The 18,807-nt window shown below is 41.2% G+C and overlaps 1 protein-coding gene across 17 annotated transcripts in view; it reads left to right on the top strand.

Moving 5' to 3' along the window:
- The window catches only part of phldb1b (pleckstrin homology-like domain, family B, member 1b), a 394,940-nt gene that overhangs the window by 242,678 nt on the left and 133,455 nt on the right, over window positions 1-18,807 (top strand). The window lies entirely within an intron of this gene.

The raw sequence follows: 18,807 nt of genomic DNA, 5'->3' as shown, positions 1-18,807 counted from the left end.
ATCAAAGAGATAAGGGATAAGGAGAAGATTTATTAATAGGATGTGTTATAGGATGGGAGGAGGCTCATGAACTCTGGACACTGGGATATGAATGTATGAATTAAGCTACTTGAAGCCTTCAATCTGTCCAGTTTTTAATAAGATCATGGCAGATCTTAATATAATTTTGAACCCCCCACATTGATATATTGACCAGCTGAGTTAAGTGCTATACCTGCCCTATGACATTTATCTCTGAATTGTCCCAGTAACCATTCGGTTTTATGCTATTATACTGGAGCTGAAGATGATCTGTGAAATAATCTGTAATTTTTTTTCTTTTGCTCCTTACTGTGACACTCATGAGTGTTTCTTTCTTGGTGTGATCTCCATGCGTTTGTAATGTTTCGTCCATGTCTGAAAAGGTCAGAAGTGACTTTTTTTTGTTGTCAGTGTCTACTTCCTTAGTATTGTAATATAATGTCATGAGACAGTTTTGTTGCTCATCACAGATGTCAAGCCTTTTACTTGCTTGGAAATAATTGAGTAAAAAAACACTGCAGGAAGTGGGGCAGGGGGATAAAAATAAGTGACGGTGAAGCTTTTTCCATTTATTTATTTTTTATTTATTTGGAGATACAGCGCGGAGTAGGCCCTTCCAGCCCTGCGGGTCGTGCCGCCTAGCAATCCCCAACAAATCCTGATTTAACACCAATCTAATCACACGACAATTTACAATGACCAATTAACCTACTAACTGTTACGCCTTTAGACTGTGAGAGGAAACTGGAGCAGCTGAAGAAAACCCACTCATCTTATGGGGAGGGTGTACAGGATTGAACTCCGAACTCCAATGCCCTATGCTGTAATAGTGTCACGCTAACGCTATGCTACCGTGGCACCCCATTGCTTGACCACTTACACATTATGATGCTTATTTCTCATTAGTGCTAAACTATGCCATGCGTGGGCTCCTGCTTAAACCATTGTGCTATGGCGAAATATTTGAATTTGACCAAGGGGACTGACTCAACAGTAAATTTGGGTATTGTTTGAGAGAAGATGCGAAAAAGGCTGGGGAGTCTGTCCTTGTTCATAAGCAAGTGAACTCTAGTAGGTAAATTGAAATGTAGTTATGAGATAGATAAAACAAAATGTCCACTCTGGTCTCACCATGAGAAACGGTATTGGGATCACATTTTAGTGCATGGATATATGAAAGATATAGTTTATCATTGAACTCAACCAGCAGGTTGGTCTTTGTCTTCTAAAACAGAATCTAGTTGTAACTTTGTTGGTAGCCTATTTAGTGCATACCCTCCTGAATTTTAAAATATATACTGGAAGGGGCTTTCTATTGTACTTTGACACTTCCTTGCATTCTGAAACTCTACTAATAGTGCAAATGATGCAGAGCAAGACTGAGAAGTTGCAAATAGAGTTCAACCCAGAAAAGTGTTAAAGGTCAAATTCGAAGGCAGGATACAGGGTAAATGATAGGATTCTTAGCAGTGTGGAGGAACGCAGGGATCTTGGGGTTCACATCCATAGATCCCTCAAAATTGCCGCACAAGTTGATGGGGTGGTTAAGACGGTATCTGGTGTGTTGCCCTTCATTAGTCGGGGGATTCAGTTGAAGAGCCACAAAGTAATGTTGCTGCTCCATAAAACTCTGGTTAGACCCCACTTGGAATATTATGCTCAGTTCTGCTTGCCTCATCATTGCAGGAAGGATGTGGAAGGTTTAAGGAGAGTACAGAGGAGATTTACCTGCAGATGCCTGGACTAGAGGGCATGCCTTATGAAGATAGATTGTGTGAGCTATGGCTTTTCTCTTTCGAGCGAAGGAGGATGAGAAGCAACTTGATAAAGGTACACAAGGTGATAAGAGAGATAGATCGAGTGGATTTTTTCCCAGGGTGGAAATGACATAATTTTAAGGCATTTAGATGGAAGTATTGGGGACAATGTCAGAGGTAAGCTCTTTACACAGAGAGTGGTAGGTGCGTGGAATGCCCTGCTAGGGATAGTGGCAGAGGTGGATACACTAGGGATATTTAAGAGACTCTTATATAGACCCATAGATGATAGCAAAATGGAGGGGAGGGAAGTGTTAGATTGATCTTAGAGTAGGTTAAAAGGTTGGCACACCATTGTGGGTCAAAGGGCCTGTACTGTACTGTTCTATGTTCTATGAAACCAGCTAATTGATCTGAAACTAGAAATGGGAACCTGGTCCTCGCTGAAAATTAGGCAAAAGTAAGGGAGGGAAAGAAGAATACACAAAAGGAAATTGACCTGATATTTCCCAGTAACATCTGCGTAATAAATATCCTGCTGTTTCCCTGATAACTGACTACCACCCTACCCAGCTTGTTTGAACAGAAGGGAGCTCAGCAGTAAGATAATGTTTACTCAGGATATTGGAATAATTGTGATCTGATGCAGACATCTGAAAATACAGGGACATTCAACATTGTCCCTGGCGACTGAAAGAGTTGTGGTCATTAGATATTGGTTGAATGTTCCCAGCAAGAAGTAAGAGATGCAGATGAAGGTGTTATTTATTCCACATGACAGCACTGACACTGAGAGGTGAGTGGATCACTGAGTAACTGCAAAATCATTGGGCTTCTGTTGTCACATTAACCATTTCATCTCATCTGGGATAAAATCCTGTTCCCAAGGACAGCGCTCCTCTCAAGACTCAAGATTCAAGATTGTTTAATGTCATTCTTCAGTATACAAGTGTAAAAGAGAATGAAATGATTGTTACTCCAGATCTAATGCTGCATTAAAAAACACAATAAATATAAATATATATGTAAATACAAAAGACACTCACTATTTTAAAAAAACCCTCAGGTGAGTGGACAGAGTTGGAAGGAATTTCTGGTACCAAACGCAATAGCTTCATCCCTGCCCTGAGACCCAACCTTGTATTTGAACATAATGTTTCTGGTCTTATTGCATTAAACAGAATGTTAGAAAGGAACTGAATGGTAGAAGTTGGGTCATAAGGAACAAAAACTATAAGCACTGGTCAATTCCATGGCAACATCATAGCAGGCTTGTCAGGAGCAGGGATGATGGATCTCTAATAGACCATGACAGTAATAAATTTATTGCGGCCTCGCAATCTCAAAACTGTCAGATCACAAGCTACGCAGCCACCCATAGAACTCAATGGATTTATATTACATCCCACTGCAAATAATTTCAGAACAGACAACTCTTATCAGATCTCACAGTCCCAGTAATTAATGTCGTTTCCCAGTTGGACAATGCAGTTACACAGTTTGCAGTATAAATCTTCAAAGTCAATCGGAAAAGGGGAGATTTCAACTTGAGATCCTAATAATCTTAACATCAGTATCTGTTGACAGATGAGGAACATTTACCATTAAAAATAGTTAAATGTAAATATTATGGAATATGACACACTTTGCAACTCTAATAAATACAAATGGCTTGGTAGCGGAATTTGTGCTCCTTTTTACAGAAAGATTGAACTTTTGTTGTTCTCATCACTTCTGTACAGCTGCCTCTAAAAGCTCAGTCTTTCCTAGTCTTCCTTCCTCAGTGGCATAGACCTATCTTGCTGGGAAAGGGACAGAAGCAGCCATGTTCAGTTCAGGAGTTGGTCAACAATGAGAGTGTTGAAACTTCTCACCATCATAAACGTCTCTCTAAACAGGATTGAAAGACTTATTTTAGTCCTGGTTTATGACGTCACTGATATTTTTCAGACCACCCCTATACAATACTTCACTTGTCTCATGAAAGAATAGATAATAATAGGTCTAGCATTCAATTAAGCAATGCAATAGTTCACAATTTCAGCCAACTTCTTTTTCCTTGAGAAACAGTTCTGCATCGTTTTATTTTCTGTGCCTTCGTGACGCTTGCAAGGATAAGCAAAGCCTAGAACACGTGAACAGGATATCAAAAAGACCTTGTCTAGGATTTATTTATGATGGAACTGGTGCAGCATGCCAGTACTGTGATAAACAAAATACAAATTATGAAAGTAACACACACATAATACAGGAGGAACTTGGCAGGTCAGGCAGCAGGGGAATAAACAATCGATGTTTTGGGCTGAGACCCTTCATCAGGACTGGAAAGGAAGGGGGAAGAAGCCAGAATAAGAAGGTAGGATGAGGGGAAGAAGTACAAGCTGACAAGTGAAAGATTTTGGCTTCTTCCTCCCTCCTTTCCAGTCCTGATGAAGGTGTTTCAGCCCAAATTGTCGATTGTTGATATATTTCCATAAATGCTGCCTGACTTGCTGAGTTTCAGATTGTTTAATTCAAGATGGTTAATGTCATTTCTGGTACACTAGTGTAAGGAGAACAAAATAATTGTTACTCTGAATCCAATGCAGCACAAAAAAAAACACAAAGTAAAAAGAACACAATGATAATAATCATAAAAACACACAATAAATATAAATGCATAAGATAACGCTTGTGTTTGTGAAGTGAAAGGTATGGCTGTGGTTGTGAGTCTGGGTGAGTACATGGTCGAAGAGTTGGAGGGCATCACAAAGGTGACACAGTGAGAGAGGGTCTCAGTGAACTCCCACTGAAGAGAAGATTTAAATTTCTTCAGGATAGACATCCGTCAAAGAGACTTTGCACTGGAGCAGCAAATCGTAAACACAAGAGATTCTGCAGATGCTGGAAATCCAGAGCAACACACACAAAATGCTGAAGGAACTTAGTAAGTCAGGAGGTATCTATAGAGAAGAATAAACAGTCGATGCTTTGGGCTGCGATCTTTCATTAGGACCCTTCATCCAGAAGTAATATTATTTACTTCATATCGCTGAGACCGCACCGTCATCCTGCCATTCCACAGCTCACATCTCTATTAACTGCTTGAGATTGGGACTGGGTCAACCATGAATCAGTGTGGATTCAATGTCCACTTGAAGGTTCACAATATTTCTTCCAGGCATGGATCTGTGTTACAATGGAATTCATCCCTCGCCCATCACCTGGTGTTTCTCTCTCCTCTCCCCCATGATTTAAATCAACCCCTCATAATATTTCCTCCAGTCCTGCCAAAGGGTCTTGGCCCGAAACATTGACTGTACTTTTTTCCATAGATGCTGCCTGGCCAGCTGAGTTCCTCCAGCATTTTGTGTGTGTTGCTTGATTATTGAAGGACTTAGATAGAGTGGATGTGGAGAGAATGTTTCCTATAGTAGGGGAGTCTAGGACAGGAGGGCACAGCCTCAGAAAAGAAGGACGTCCCCTTAGAACAGAGATGAGGAGGGACTTGTTTTGCCAAAAGGTGGTGAATCTGTAGAATTTATTGCTACAGATGGCTGTGGAGGTCAAGTCAATGGGTACATATTTAAATCGGAGGTTGGTAATTCTTGATCAGTAAGGGTATCAAAGGTTATGGGGAAAGGGCAGGAGAATGGGGTTGAGAGGGATAGAAATTAGTCATGATGGAATGGTGGAGCAGATTTGATGGGCCGAATGGCCTAATTCTGCTCCTATGTTGCATGGTCAGTTTGGGTAGCAGGAAGAGGATTCTTACATCATTTTATTTGCAATACCTTCCTAATGTTTGCAAGGACAAAGAAAGTTCAGAACTCATAAACAGGAAACCAAAAAGACCTTGATAAGGATTTAGTTCCATTGGACTGGGGTGTAACATAACAATGTCATAGTTCACGTAATAAGAGAAATGGGAGCAGCCAGGGTTCATGCAATCTTTTCCATAAAATGGTGCTTCTCACCTCCAAGAGTGCTGTATTTGAGATTCAGTAGTCAGTTCTAATCAATATCACACCTATCGCTGTAACTCAGTTGGTAAAGTTCATCCCAAACAAAGCTCTCTACTAAATCAACTGGTCTGGCAAATTTGCTTACCCCCAATTGTGTTTCATTGACAACAATCAACCCCCCCCCCCCCCCCGCCAAGTACGTTTAATACAGTAATGGCAATTTCCATGTTTGCCACAGTCTTAACAAATAAACTGACTGTGTCATTATGTACAGAAACAAGGGAAGATCTACAAGGGTGCCGGAAATCAGAGTAATATGCACCAAATGCTGGGAGGAACTCAGCAGGCCAGGCAGCATAAGACCGTAAGATATAGGAGCAGAAGTAGGCCATTCAGTCCATCAAGTCTGCTCCGCCATTCAATCATGGGCTGATCCAATTCCTCCAGTCATCCCCACTCCCCTGCCTTCACTCCATACCCTTTGATGCCCTGGCTAATCAAGAACCAATCTATCTCTGCCTTAAATGCACCCAATGACTTGGCCTCCACAGTTGCTCGTGGCACCAAATTCCACAGATTTACCACCGTCTGATTAAAGTAATTTCTCCGCATCTCAGTTCTAAATGGACGTCCTTCAATCCTGAAGTCGTGCCCTCTTGTCCTAGAATCCCCTACCATGGGAAGTAACTTTGCCATATCTAATCTGTTCAGGCCTTTTAACATGCAGAATGTTTCTAAGAGATCCCCCCCTCATTCTCCTGAACTCCAGGGAATACAGTCCAAGAGCTGCCAGACGATCCTCATACGGTAACCCTTTCATTCCTGGAATCATTCTTGTGAATCTTCTCTGAGCCCTCTCCAATGTCAGTATATCCTTTCTAAAATAAGGAGCCCAAAACTGCACACAATATTCCAAGTGTGGTCTCACGAGTGCCTTATAGAGCCTCAACATCACATCCCTGCTCTTATATTCTATACCTCTAGAAATGAACACCAACATTGCATTCGCCTTCTTCACAACTGACTCAACCTGGAGGTTAATCTTGAGGGTATATTGCACAAGGACTCCCAAGTCCCTTTGCATCTCTGCATTTTGAATTCTTTCCCCATCAAAATAATAGTCTGCCCATTTATTTCTTCCACCGAAGTGCATACACTTTTCAACATTGTATTTCATTTGCTACTTCTTTGCCCATTTCCCTAAACTATCTAAGTCTCTTTGCAGGTTCTCTATTTCTTCAACACTACCTGCTCCTCCACCAGTATCACCGGCAAATTTAGCCACAAATCCATTAATACCATAGTCTAAATCATTGAAATGCATCGTAAAAAGCAGCAGTCCCAACACTGACCCCTGTGGAACTCCACTGGTAATCAGCAGCCAGACAGAAAAGGATCCCTTTACTCCCACTCTCTGTTTTCTGCCGACCAGCCAATGCTCCATCCATGCTAGTAACTTCCCTGTAATCCCATGGGCTCTTATCTTGCTAAGCAGCCTCATGTGCAGCACTTTGTCAAAGGCCTTCTGAAAATCCAAGTACACCACGTCTACTGCATCTCCTTTGTCTACTCTGCTTGTAATTTCCTCAAACAATTACAGTAGGTTTGTCAGGCAGGATTTTCCTTTCAGGAAACCATGCTGGCTTTGGCCTGTCTTGTCATGTGCCTCCAGGTAGTCCGTAATCTCATCTCTAGCATTCGATTCCAACAACTTCCCAACCACTGATGTCAGGCTAACAGGTCTATAGTTTCCTTTCTGCTGCCTCCCACCCTTCATAAATAGCAGAATAACATTTGCAATTTTCCAGTCATCCGGTACAATGCCAGTCTATCGATTCTTGAAAGATCATCGTTAATGCTTCCGCAATCTCTCCAGCTACTTCCTTCAGAACCCAAGGGTGCATTCCATCAGGTCCAGGAGATTTGTCCACCCTCAGACCATTAAGCTTCCTGAGCACCTTTTCAGTTGTAATTTTCACTGCACAAACTTCACTTCCCTGACACTCTTGAATGTCCGGTACACTGCAGATGACTTCCACTGTGAAGACCAATGCAAAATACACTTTCGGTTCCTCTGCCATCTCTGCATCTCTCATTACAATATCTCCAGTGTCATTTTGTATTGGTCCTATATCTACCCTCGACTCTCGTTTACCCTTTATATACTTAAAAAAGGTTTTAGTATCTTCTTTGATATTAGTTGCCAGCTTCCTTTCATAATTCATCTTTTCCTTCCTAATGACCTTATTAGTTTTCTTCTGCAAGTTTTTAAAAGCTTCCCAATCCTCTATCTTCCCACTAGCTCTGACTTCCTGGTATGCCCTCTCTTTAGCTTTTATATTCAAAAATTTCTTCTTACTTGGAATATATCTGTCTTGCACTTCCCTCATTTTTCGCAGAAACTCCAGCCATTGCTGCTCTGCTGTCGTTCCTGCAAATGTCCCTTTCCAGTCAACTTCGGCCAGTTCCCCTCTCATGCCATTGTAATTTCCTTTATTCCACTGAAATACCGACACATTGGGTTTTATTTTTTCGCTCTCAAATTTCAATGTGAACTCGATCATATTGTGATCACTCTTCCCTAAGGGTTCCTTAACCTTAAGCTCTCTTACCACCTCCAGATCATTGTATTACACCCAATCCAGCAGAGCTGATCCCCTAGTGAGCTCAACAACAAGCTGTTCTAAAAAACCATTCCTTAGACATTCTACAAATTCTCTCTAGGTCCATGATGCACCATCAATAACTCTCTCTGAGACGTGAAGGCGAGATATCGGCTTTTATTGACTGGAAGAAAGAACAAGCAGTAGTTGACCACCATACTACATCCTGGAGACTGAGGGCAGGGCTCAGGCCTCAATCGCCTTTATACCGGGGTCTGTGGGAGGAGCCACAGGAGCAGTCAGCAGGGGGCGTGTCCAGACAGGTATATGTAGTTCACCACAATACTGTAGTGATCCAGTTTGAATTCCAACATGGCAGCTTAATGAATAGTCTGGAATTTAAACAAAAATACTAGTTTTACTAGTTAAATACACCATCTATGGAGGAGAATAAACAGTCGTCGTTTCAAGCTGAGACCCTTCATCAGAACATTTCATCAGACCCTTTGTGGTCTTGGTCTGAAATGTTGACTGCTTATTCCCCTCTATAGATGCTGACTGACCTGTTGAATTCCTCCAGCATTGTGCGTGTGTTGCTCTGGATTTCCAGCATCTGCCGAATCTTTTGCGTTTACTAGGTATATGCAACTGTAACTACAAAACTACTGGATTGTTTAAAAAGCTCATCTGGTTCACTAGGTTTCATCAGGGAAGCACATCTGCTTTCCTAACTTGATCTGGTCCTATATCATTCTAGTCCTGTTAATCTGGCTGACTCTTAAATATCCTCTGAAATAGCATCACAAGTGGCCTAGTGGAAGGGTAGTTAAGAACAGGCAGTAAATGCCAGTGACACCCAATTCCTGAAAAACAATTAAATTAAAGGAAAAAGTTCAGTTTAACTGTTTTATTTGAGGAGAAATAAATATTGGCCATCATATCCTGAATTCTAAATGCAAGCACAGCTTATTCCAGGATAAGAAAAAAATCATAGGTGTGGCCGAGCCAGCTAGTTTTCAATAATAGACAATAGACAGTAGGTGCAGGAGTAGGCCATTTGGCCCTTCTTGCCAGCACCGCCATTCACTGTGATCCTGGCTGATCATACACAATCAGTACCCCGTTCCTGCCCTCTCCCCATATCCCTTGACCCCGCAATCAATAAGAGCTCTTTTCCATGGGTTTTGCCTGTTAGCCTGTAGCCATATGAGGTTTTACAGCATCAGAGACTCAGCTGACCTGCAGGACTTTGCTACAAGGATCCCAGGCTGTAAATCCTAGCCACAGAGTCATACAGGATGGAAACAGACCTTTCAGCCCAAACCATCCCTGCTGTCCAAGATCCTTGCCTAAGCTAGTCCCATTTACCTGTAACACACTGTAAGGTTACACTGTAAGCCTGGAATTTACTCTTTTCCATAGATGCTGCCTGATCTGCTGAGTTCCTCCAGCATTTTGTGTTGTATTACTCATCATGAATAGAGGCATTTTATTGCAGTACATAACATGGGAGTTTGTGTTGAACACAGACTCCCCTGCCCCAACAGTCCAAAATCAATTTTAGATTAATGCACCCATTTACAGGTGTAATTCCCACCTCCTCCCTTCACTAGGGTGGTAACAAGAAAATAGCCATCATGAGATCATCCCAGTCCTAAACTTGCAACTCTCTCTGGGCAGCAGAGTTGACAGAGAAGGGAACATCCAGGTGTTGAACACGATGACAAAGGTATTACTTACACTGTCCTACTGGAGACGAGTCAGTGCAGGATATTCCCTTCAATTACCCTGAGGTTTGCAACAGGGACAGGCAGACCCAGTGTAAAATCAAATTCTTAGGTGTATAACAAACCCATTGAAAATAATTGCATAAAATAATCTCTGTGTAAGAAAGCTTCCTGAACGAGTTTTTCTCACTGTTCTGGTCAGCATGGAAATGAGCTGTAAGAGAGCCCAGGTTCAATGCTGAATCTGAACTGAGATAGTTGATGTGACCTGGGGCAAAATTTAAGCATTATGACTCATTTTTTGCTTGGATAGTGATTTTCTTTATTGTTCAGTGATCCTGCAGGAGGTTCAATGTTGACTAAGGACAGTAGTGGATTGGAATGAATGTCATCCAAAGCTGACATGACAGGTGTGTAAAATTAAGCACGTGGGATCCTGAACATTCTAGGTGGGTGGTGGTGGTCTGTCATGTCCGACAATGACAGGAGACCTGTGGGAGAGTTTTTAAAGTGGAAAAGTCATTGCATTGGGGCAGTTCCCCTCTCTTGATTTCAGAAGTCTGGGTCTAATGGTACAAGTGGTCGTCACTACTGGGGTCTTCCTTGATTGTCGTGGACCCCCATGACTTCTTCTGTGCCTTGTCATGCCCTTTGCTCTATTATCAATATGGAGGTGGAATACAAATGAACGAATTTCAAGGGATGAAAGAAAAATATAGGAGGAAGTCATAAGATGGAGCTCCAAACTTTTTAGTACTTCTGCCAACGATAGCTGAGGTCGGATGAAAGGAGCTCACATGCCTGAAGGGTGGACGTTATCCTGAATGGAGGTGCAGGTGAAGGACTTGTGTTCAGAAACTGGGATTGTTCTTCTCAGAGCAAAGAAAAAGTTTAATGGACACACAAAATGCTCGAGGAACTCAACAGGTCAGGCAGCATCTATGAAGGGGAATACATAGTTGACATTTTTGGTGGAGAGCCTTCATTAGAACTTGAAAGAAAGGAGGCAGAAACCAGAATAAGAAGGTGGGGGAGAGTAAGGAGTACAAGTTGGCAGGTGATAGGTGAGACCAGGTGAAGGCAAAGGTGGGGGGGGGGGGGTGCAGGAGACAGGATGAAGGAAGAAGCTGGGAGGGGATACGTGGAAGAGGTAAAGGGCAGAAACAGCAGAATCTCTTCTGTTTTTGAGGCTTAATGGGGACACGTAAAACTTCTGAGGAGTTTGAAGGGTCTAAATAAGGAAAATCTGTTTTTGCTGGCAGGATGTTTAGTAACCAGAGGGCATAGATTTGTAATTATTAACAAAATAAATAGAGGGAGATTAGATCAAAATTGTTACATATCAGGTTTTTATGATCTAAAACTTGCTGCCTGAAAGGGTGGCGAACACACACTCAAACATTCAAAAGGATACTGGAAAACTACCTGGAAAAGAAATTCATCGCAGAGCCACAGGGGAAGGACGAGGCAGTGGGACTAATTAAATAAATCTTTGTAAGGTGTGCCACAGGCAAGACTGACTAAACAGTCTTCTCCTATACAGTATAGTTCTATCTAAATTTCACAGAGAAATAAAGAAAGATGTTGCATTTAGCTGGGGTCCAACAAGGAGTTAATGCCTTCAGTCAAAAACAAAGATAACGAATAAAGGTGGGAGACTTACAAACTACGATTAAGTAAGTCTCTATCACCTTATAATCATAGTTAGACATTGATAGAAACATAAACAGCTTGTTTGATTTGCCCTATTCTAACCACTATGGACCTGTCCAAACAAGGTAATGTATTAGTTTTCTTTAAAAGAAATTACACAGACACACAAGATTGCTTTCAATCCTGCCCTCAAACGATTGCTCATGCAAACACTTCCATAGAAACAGGCTGTTTCCTGCCTCCCCTTCGTGCTTGTAGGCATGCAGCTGGTGCCTCAGCCTGCTTCTTGTGGGGAGGGGTTTGTTGGTTGGGTTTGGAGAAGGGGTGGGGGGGAGTCATGGGGTTGGTTGTGGAAGAGAAATCCACCGGTGATATTGCTCCAGGGAAACTCTCTGCCACTGTTTAAAGAGAGATGGGTCGGCATCTTGTCTCTACCCTGCTGCGATCATTACCTCGGCTGGCTATCTGGTGAGAAGCAGCTATTACTGGGCGAGCTGGTGAGTCAGATTAATGCAATTAAAGGGCTATGTTACTTTATTACCTCTGAGATAAACCTGATCAAAGCCAAAGCCCATTGTCTCTAAACACACCAGGAGAGATGCCAGTCAGAGGAACAAAGTAAGTCAAAGGGTTGTTGCTGCTTTTCTTTTTAATCCATAACTGCTTTTCCAACTGCATTGAATAGATTTAATAAACCATCCAGGGAATATGTTCCTAGTTTCAGTAACTTGCGACAGCTGGATATTTGAGACTTAGAAATCTTTAAGACAGATAATGCTTTAGTTTCTTGAGACTTGTATATTGATTGTTACAACGAGAGTTTATTCCCTGGACTTTAAAAGAATTATAAGGGATTGAGTAAATAAAGAGAGTAGGTTCTGAGCTATGATATATGTATACTTGTTTTTACTTGTTGCACCTATCAGATTTTAGCTGCTGTTTGAATCATTTTGATTCCAAGAGAGTTAATGAGTGCTGTTCCAGTCTGGGCTAAATCCACAGGGTTTTATTAGTTAAATGTCCTAATAACTGTAATAATAGTACTGGATCTTTTTGTTCCCCACTGAATGGGAAGAGTTTAAAGGGTCTGTAATTTTATAAAGAAGAATTGCCGGTGTTTCTTATAATCTCAGGATACCCCAAGTGTTTTACTGCCAATTAAAATACTCTTGAAATGTGCCCACTGTTGTGATATAAGAACCTTGACAGCCACTTTGTATACATAAAGCTACCAAAAATAACAATATTATACATAACCGGATTATCTGCTTTCAATGTTAGTTTAAGTAATGACCGAGACATGGGCATGAATTCGCTGACTCTTCTTCATGTCCTGCTTCTGGAATAAATAGGCGGTTCCTCCATTTTAAAACTTACCTTTATTTAAAGGCGATTGTTGTAAGTTTTATTAATACCATAAATGTCATTGAAAAATAGGGCCAGTGTGAAGTAGAATTAAGACATACACTCAGTTATCATATTCTTAGATTCCTCCTGTACTGGGTGTATGTCTGTAGTTTTCTGCTGCTGTAGCCTGTACACTTCAAGGTTTGATGTGTTGTATGTTCAGAGATGCTCTTCTGCACACCACTGTTGTAACGTGTGGTTATTTGAGTTACTGTCACCTTCCTGTCAGCTTGAACCAGTCTGGCCATTCTCCTCTGGCCACTCTCATCTACAAGGTGTTTTTGTCCACAGAACTGCCACTCACTGGAAGTTTTTTATTTATTTTTCACACCATTCTCTGCAAACTCTAGAGACTGTTGTGTGTAAAAATCCTAGGAGGTCAGCAGTTTCTGGGATACTCAGACCACCCTGTCTGGCACCAACACTCATTGCAGAGTCAGAGCCACTTTGATCACATTCCTTCCCAATTCTGATGTTTGGTCTGAACAACAGCTGAAACTCTTGACCATGTCTGCATGCTTTTATGCATTGAGATGCTGCCACGTAATTGGCTGATTAGATATTTGCATTAACAAGCAGGTGTAGATGTATCTAATAAAGTGGCCACTTTATCTAATAAAGTATGTCACCATTAATGTCGCTAATTAAACAAATCTATAATATTAAGGTAGCAATGATGAATATTGAATGGCTGGATTGTACTAAAAGCCATCCTAAAACCTATCTGAGTCACCTAAGCCATCTTTACCTAGATTGATCTATGTGTAACTACCCCAGTAATGATCTAGAAAGCCAAATAGTTCAAGAGGAATTAGGATGGGAAACAAATTTATTTAGAGATACAGTGCAGAGTAGACCTTCCAACCCTTCAAGCCTCATCACCTAGCAGCCCCCAATAACCCTGATTTAACACGTGGGAAAATCATGGGAGAATTTGCAATGACCAATTAATCTACCCAGTACATCTTTGAACTGTGGGAGGAAACCGGAGCAGCGGAGAAAACCCATGGAAATTCTAACCTTGTCAGTGACACATGTCCTGCAAATAAATATGAATAAGAAATTACCAATGCTAGAAGAGGTTCAAGGGTCTGAATGGCTTACTGCTATTTCTATGCAGTACTGCAAACACATAAAATGTCATCACATTGGTGGAAGCAGATGTCCCTACACTTGCATCTCTGGGAAAGACAACACTGACACCTCATAATAATTCTTTGGAGGTCTCAGCAGGGCCATTGGATGGATAGGAGAACTGCAGGTGGCATATAATGCCAGCTGGTGCTTGATTAAGTAAGCATATACTTAGAATGAAGTAGGAAGAAAGGGAAAGTGCCTTTTACAAACACAAGAAATTCAAAGGGGTAACTATATTGAGTGAATCATAAGAACCAAGTTGCAAAATGCAAGCTCCAGCAATAACCATTCAAATCCATTTGATAATCTGTTCGATTGGGCTTGTTTATAAGTTGGATATTGCCCAGAAATCCCCTGCCTCAACATTAGTAGAGGACTCTGCATAATTTGGTCACTTGCTTGGCCAGGTAACATATCCCATAGTTCCATCCACATTAGATGGAACTACAGGATATATCACATGGCCAAGTTAGTGAGCAAGTGCCTCCAACAAAGCCGGACTCCTTCAGCTTGGTCAGTCAGATATCTACTCAAGTGTGTGAATTGGATCTTGAACACGTGCACATTTGGCACAGGCAGGGGCGTGCCATGCACCAAGAAGGGTTGACAATTACAGGATTGACCATGAGCATCATGAGGTCATGTGAAATGAATATTATCCCCTCAAAACAAGAAGCATTTGAGCAGCTATTGAGGGACAGCCACACCCTGATATCTTTATCCTTGTTCTGTCTCTGAAACTCTCATCAAAAAAGATATGGCAATGCATTTTGTCAGTTGTATTGCTCGGGGAAATTTTGTGATGCTAGCTTGTCAGTTGGATGTCCTTCTCCAGGAAATGCAGCTTCTGTCTTACTTAAGCATCTGAGGTGTTAGCTATTCTAAGTAATGTCATTTATAAATATATTTGAATACTTGATAACAACCCAAAGAAACATAGTGAGAAAAATTTAACTTGGTAAAATATTAATGTGTGATCATAAGAAACTTCAATCAAGTGGTTTGAATCTGGAATCAACTATAGAACATAAGAGACACTTGGACAGGTTGTTGCTATTCCTCTCTGTGCCTTGTGGCTCATCGGGCAGCAATCTTGAGTATTTTGTCATTTTTTATGAGAACAAGTTACTAGCTTGAAGCTCAACCCAGCACAGGTGGAAAGCATGCAAGGAGCCGGCCGGATTCAAACCCGGGACCAGTCACCTTGAGGCCCGGTGCCGATGCACTGCAGCATCTGCCGGTACAAATGGGCAGGTGTATGAACAGGAAAGCTCGAACGCTTTTTATGCAGATGATGTAGTTCAAAGTACAATGGGATAAAGGGCAAACATGAAAATAAAAGACAGAAAGATGTTAGTTAAAAGCAAGGTTAAATAAATAAGTTTTGAGCTGGTATTTAAAAGTGTCCACTGAGTCTGTGTCGCTTATAGTCTTAGGTATTGAATTCCACAGTTTAGGAGCATAGTTCAATAAAGCTGACCTGCCAATTATCTTTTGAGAGAGTCATTTAAATTTAAGAGACTGGTGGAAGAAGACCTGAGAGCTCAGGCAGGATTATATAATGTAAACAATTCTGTTATGTACTCCGGTCCCAGACAATTCTGAACCAAATTAGAAATTTGGTTCAGAAAAAGAGGGATGTCTACAATAGATATAGGCAGCATGGAGTAAAGGAATTGCTCGAGGAATATAAAGAATGTAAAGGGAATCTTAAGAAAGAGATTAGAAAAGCTAAAAGAAGATACGAGGTTGGTTTGGCAAATAAGGTGAAAGTAAATCCGAAAGGTTTCTACAGTTATATTAAAAGCAAGAGGATAGTGAGGGATAAAATTGGCCCCTTAGAGAATCAGAGTGGTCAGCTATGTGTGGAACCGAAGGAGATGGGAGAGATTTTAAATGATTTCTTCTCTTCGGTATTCACTAAGGAGAAGGATATTGAATTGTCTAAGGTGTGGGAAACAAGTAAGGAAGTTATGGAACCTATGACAATTAAAGAGGTGGAGGTACTGGCGCTTTTAAGAAATTTAAAAGTGGATAAATCTCCGGGTCCTGACAGGATATTCCCCAGGACCTTGAGGGAAGTTTGTGTAGAAATAGCAGGAGCTCTGACAGAGATCTTTAAGATGTCATTAGAAACGGGGATTGTGCCGGAGGATTGGCGTATTGCTCATGTGGTTCCATTGTTTAAAAAGGGTTCTAGAAGGAAGCCTAGCAATTATAGACCTATCAGTTTGACATCAGTGGTGGGTAAATTAATGGAAAGTATTCTTAGAGATAGTATTTATAATTATCTGGATAGACGGGATCTGATTAGAAGTAGCCAGCATGGATTTGTGCGTGGAAGGTCATGTTTGACAAACCTTATTGAATTTTTTGAAGAAGTTACGAGGAATGTTGACGAGGGTAAGGCAGTGGATGTAGTCTATATGGACTTCAGCAAAGCCTTTGACAAAGTTCCACATGGAAGGTTAGTTAAGAAGGTTCAGTCGTTAGGTATTAATGCTGGAGTAATAAAATGGATTCAACAGTGGCTAGATGGGAGATGCCAGAGAGTAGTGGTGGATAATTGTTTATCGGGATGGAGGCCGGTGACTAGCGGGGTGCCTCAGGGATCTGTTTTGGGCCCAATGTTGTTTGTAATATACATAAATGATCTGGATGATGGGGTGGTAAATTGGATTAGTAAGTATGCCGATGATACTAAGGTAGGAGGTGTTGTGGATAATGAGGTGGATTTTCAAAGCTTGCAGGGAGATTTATGCCGGTTAGAAGAATGGGCTGAACGTTGGCAGATGGAGTTTAATGCTGAGAAGTGTGAGGTTCTACATTTTGGCAGGAATAATCCAAATAGAACATACAGAGTAAATGGTAGGGCATTGAGGAATGCAGAGGAACAGAGAGATCTAGGAATAACTGTGCATAGTTCCCTGAAAGTGGAGTCTCATGTAGATAGGGTGGTGAAGAGGGCTTTTGGAACGCTGGCCTTTATAAATCAAAGCATTGAGTACAGAAGTTGGGATGTAATGCTAAAGTTGTACAAGGCATTGGTAAGGCCAAATTTGGAATATTGTGTGCAGTTCTGGTCACCGAATTATAGGAAAGATATCAATAAATTAGAGAGAGTGCAGAGACGATTTACTAGGATGTTACCTGGGTTTCAGCAATTAAGTTACAGAGAAAGGTTGAACAAGTTAGGTCTCTATTCATTGGAGCGTAGAAGGTTGAGGGGGGATTTGATCGAGGTATTTAAAATTTTGAGAGGGATAGATAGAGTTGACGTGAACAGGCTGTTTCCATTGAGAGTAGGGGAGATTCAAACTAGAGGACATGATTTGAGAGTTAGGGGGCAGAAGTTTAAGGGAAACACGAGGGGGTATTTCTTTACTCAAAGAGTGATAGCTGTGTGGAATGAGCTTCCTGTAGAAGTAGTAGAGGCCAGTTCAGTTGTGTCATTTAAGGTAAAATTGGATAGGTATATGGACAGGAAAGGAGTGGAGGGTTATGGGCTGAGTGCGGGTAGGTGGGACTAGGTGAGATTAAGGGTTCGGCACGGACTAGGAGGGCCAAGATGGCCTGTTTCCGTGCTGTGATTGTTATATGGTGGTGCACAATTGAGAGCTTTAACAACAAGGAAGAGAACTTTAAAGTCCATTCTAAAAGATACAGGAAGCCGTTGCAGAGTAGCTAGTATGGGAGTGATATGTTCCCTCATCCTGGTTTTGGTTAAAAGTCTAGCAGCAGCATTCTGAATGAGTTGAAGTTTGTCATTAGATTGCTTTGGAAGGCCAGTAAAAAGTGCATTGCAGTAATCTAGATGATTTGATATAAAGGGTGAATTAGTTTTTCAGCTTCATTACATGACAGAAACGAACATACCTTTGCAATATTTCTTAAGTGTAGAAATGCAGCCCTGGTCACATTCTTATTGTAGAATTTAAAATTCATATCTTAATCAAGGATTACACCCAGGTTTGGTACTTTTTACAGGCAAATGATGAAGCAGGCAAATGCCACTAGCCGATATAGACCATTATGATTGGCATGGACAAGTTTCTATGCTGTATTACTCTATGTACTGTAGGCAGTAACCAAGGGGGTTGCAAAATACAGCTGTGTAAGGAAGGCACTAAATGGATGAGCCAGAAGAGAAATGTTACCTTAATGGAGAATTTTGCCTGGGAGAGATAGTAGGTGAGATGCTTCAGTCAAGTCATCCATGCAGTCACCAAGATGGTCAGTTTTCCTTTCCATAAAATCACCCAACCAATTCCACCCTACTTAACTTATTTGTTGCTTAAGCCTTCATTCAAATCAAGATGTTATTATCTCAGCATATTCCTGGGCAGCCTCCTCATTCATCCAAAATTCTGCCACCCATTCCCAATTCCCTTGAAGTTGTGTTCACTCAGCATGCCTGTGTTCACTTCACTCTCTTCCTGACTTAAACCAACAAAAGTAATGGTTTAATTATACATTTTTCATCCTTGCCTTCAGATCTGCTCTTTCCTATTTCTACAAGGTCATTCAATTCTTCACCTCATTCTTCAGTTGAATCTAT

This window comes from Hypanus sabinus, chromosome X2 (genome assembly GCF_030144855.1).
Source record: "Hypanus sabinus isolate sHypSab1 chromosome X2, sHypSab1.hap1, whole genome shotgun sequence".
Lineage (NCBI taxonomy): Eukaryota > Metazoa > Chordata > Chondrichthyes > Myliobatiformes > Dasyatidae > Hypanus > Hypanus sabinus.
This window is presented reverse-complemented; position numbering and strand designations above follow the sequence as displayed.